Below are 3,628 nucleotides of genomic sequence, written 5' to 3'. Positions count from 1 at the left end.
TGTCGCTGCTACCTCCAATGAGCCATGCCGTAGACCGGCCACCACACGGCTGCTCCGCTAAGACAAACCGACGCCAGGTTTGACCACCATGCTGGATCTGCATAAAAGGCCACAAAGATAGAGATCCACCTGGATTGAATTGGATTCTGCTTGATTCTTCACTGCAAAATGTAGTAGCAGAGCTAGTGCGTCCTTACCAACAGAGGGAGAAAGAGTCACGGGAGCCGATCCAGATCCAGTAGAGAGACAGACGGGGATTTCCTCCACTTCCAGGCGTTCTCCGGTTGGTTCCAGTGGAGGGGCAGGAGAAGGACTGCGGCGGTGCAGCGGAGAAGGAGGATAAGGTGACGCGGCGCGGGTAGGGCAGGAAGTCGGGAACTAGAGAGGGCCAAGCCAATGGGGGCGGCGGTGGAGGAGGAGAAAGAGTGGGGAAGGGAGTGTCTCCGCGTTAGCTTTTATACGAGCACTGGTTTAGGGCTTTTTAGGCAGGCTTAGGTGGGCTTGCGGGCCGTACTAGTCTGTGCATGAAGGTTTTTGAAACTGTCACCCAAAATCCGTCAGGTATTAACATGTTTCTTGTAGTGACAGCAGGGGGCAACACTGGTGGTAACTCGAGTTCCTTTAGATCATCCGCCTCGACTCGGTTACTCCATAACCGACTAGGTGCAGATCCAAAAGAACCAAACTGAAGCAAGATCATCGGTGTCGTGGAAGAAGGCGCCTCCTTGGCGGATGTGTCTGTCGTACCATGTGACACCGGCCGCTTAGCCGGCTCCCATGGTGCGCTCTCAGGCCCCTTGTCCTAATTCCCGGGTGCACCATCACCCTTAGTCGTATCCATGTCCTGAATCTCATCTCCCTCCTGAGGTATAAGTGTATCATCAATCTCAAGCTCAAGCATATGTGACTCCGGCACGCGTCCACTTGACCACATCCGGTACGAACTCCAAACTGAGTACACTGACAAGTAACCTCGCTGCTCCGTGTGCCCGAGTAAAAGGCATATCAACCTGTTCCGTCTTACCGATGATAGAACCCAAACTCCAAGCCACCAAGAAGTGATTAATATATTTGTGTGGTTCACCATAGAAGCGAAACCAGACCTTCTCTAAAGGTGTACCCTCGGGGTCTTTCTCCTTCTACTCATCAAAGGCCAAGATAATGTTTGTACTTTGTACTCTGCACATGCCATACTTAAGTGTATGTACCTGATCCTCCTTAGTGAGAAAATCAACCTTGTAAGTCCGGTGCTCCAACTTGACAAGGTCCAACTGATGGTTGCCTGGTACTCAGTCCTGCAACTGTCGCACAATGTGCGCCTCTGTTACAGTCTCATTGGTAACCTTGACAACAACATGGAACGAGCTCTCTTGCACATGTGTCACAGGTGCCACATCAGGTGACTCAAAAAACATAAGCTCCTGACAGCGGACTCCATAGATATTGACCACCGGTTTGGGGCCAGTAAGCAGCGGACACTCACCGGTTGTATGTTGCGATCTACAACAGTAATCACATAATTCTGTGGTACACTCGGCCACAAAATGTCCCGGCTCGCCACATCTATAACACGGTAGCTTCTTTTTCTTAGCAGCCCACTTTGATAACTTTTCACCATCCCGTTTGTCTGGAACCTTCGTCACCAGCCTTAGCAATGGCGGTATTGGTCAGTAGAATGCTGACAGCTGCCAAGGCCCATACTGTGTCTATAGCCACATCAGGAAGAGCAGGCGTGGCCGTCAGCACCATAGCAACAGGTTCGGCATGTGTCACTATGGCCGTAACAACAGGCGGTGGAGGAGGCCGCGGTGGAGGCGGGCGCTGACCCCCCCTCTCCCTCCTCAGAAAGTTCGATGAGCTCCACGGTTATACCGGTTTGCTGGGTCGGCTACCCCCTCGACAAAATTGCCGGGAGGACCTTGAAAGCCGCGACCCGATCCGCCGTCATTGTACCATCCAGAGCCATGTCCACCGCCCGACGAAGAGCCACGGTGTTGTCCCTCACCATACGCATCGTATCCATCATCACCCCACTGTCTATATCAGTTGTAACAAAAGCCGTCACCACCATAGTTTCGTCCGCCGCCGCCATAGCCGCCACGGCAGGGACCATTGCCACGCTCGGCGACAGGGACACCACCGCGCCTGGCAACATGTGCAACCGGGGCACCACCCCGCCCTACAACCTGGGCGCCGTCCCGCCCGGCGGCTTGGGCGTCACTCCGCTCGGTGGCCAAATCGCCTGCCCGCCCGGTGGCCTGGCCAGGCTGCGCCACCGGCTGTCTCACGGTAGCCCGCCCTGGAGCCGTTGCCGCGTTAGTTCTTGCTGGCTGGGTCGGGGGCGCAGCCCCAAGCTTTGTTGGCGGCAGGTTTCCGCGCCCCGCCATGGCGTCTCCCGTCTGGCTGCTTATCCTCGCGGCGCGCCCTATCCCGAGCGTAGGGAAACTAGGAGTCCTAGTACGACGAACCCTAGCAGTCAGGGCGGTAGCGGATCGATCGCAATATCCAGTCGATCAGCGAGCAATGAGTCAGAAACCTCTTACGAAGACTCTGTTACGGGAATTGCATGCTGGGCCACTCGCCCAGTCATGCCCGATTCCGTATCGGCCCTATCAACCGTAGGCCCAACTTGGCCAAGTAGTTGATTCAAACGTGATTGCCTGACCGCCTGGATCTCGGCCGCCCCGACGGACGCCGGCGCCGGCGGCTGTGCCGCCGCCCATCCATTGCTCTTCTTCTTGCTAGTAACTCTTGTCCACGAATTCGGCAACCAAAAATCTGATAAAGTAATTGGCGCAAGACATTCCTTGGGGATCGGACCCTTCCAAGGCCGGATAACGGACGACGCGGTCCTCCGGTGAACTATCCGGCGAAGCAACTCGATCTTTTCGTCAGATCGCAATCCTTGCCTTGCCGGATCGTTGCTTGGAACTACAGCATCGACAATAGTAGCAACGTCCTCCTCCGAATACCCTGGGTTAAAAGCTTCGCAGATCACATCCGAAGGTGTTGGGGAAGACGACTTCGGCGAGCCGCTGGTGATCTCTCCGTCCTCCTCGTCAGTCTCCACGAGCGACCAGAACTTGGCGCCGGCCCGCCCGCTAGGCATGCCGTAGGCGGTCGCCCGGGACGCGCTGGTCGCCTCTGGAGTCGCCCTCGTCACCCGCCCGTCGTCGTCGGTCTCGAGTGAGGGCGCTTTAATCATTTGTCTCCCAGCCCCAGACCACCCGCGGCGGCTGCAAGTACTATGGGGGAGGGGCTTGGGCAACATTTAGACTATATTGCTCTTATGGAAATACGACGAGATAACTTTACCTCATAGTTCTTTGGAACTCTTTCTGGTGGAATTGATTTTGATTGGCACATCTTACCTCCTAGAGGAAGATCTGGTGGGATACTGCTAAGGGTTCGGTGTTAAACACTCGAGGTTCTTAACGTGGTTAGGGGAGATTTTGCGGTCAAGTTTCGGGTGAGATCAAAATTGGATGGTTTCTGTTGGTCTCTTATGGCTGTATATGGAGCAGCATAATGCGAACTTAAACCAGACTTTCTAGCCAACTTATTGAGGATATGTGGCAATGAAACTTTGCCAATCCTAGTCGGTGGAGACTTTAATATAATTCGGAGG

The 3,628-nt window shown here is 54.8% G+C and overlaps 1 pseudogene; it reads right to left on the bottom strand.

The window, feature by feature from the left end:
• Positions 1 to 678: 678 nt before the first annotated feature.
• Positions 679 to 3,271, bottom strand: LOC147978222 (uncharacterized; annotated as a pseudogene).
• Between the last annotated feature and the right edge of the window lie 357 nt (positions 3,272 to 3,628).

Source organism: Triticum urartu, chromosome 3A (assembly GCF_056163025.1).
Source record: "Triticum urartu cultivar PI428250 chromosome 3A, HENAU_Tu73, whole genome shotgun sequence".
Classification (NCBI taxonomy): domain Eukaryota; kingdom Viridiplantae; phylum Streptophyta; class Magnoliopsida; order Poales; family Poaceae; genus Triticum; species Triticum urartu.
The sequence above is the reverse complement of the archived record's forward strand: the minus strand, read 5'-3'. Positions and strand labels throughout refer to the sequence as shown.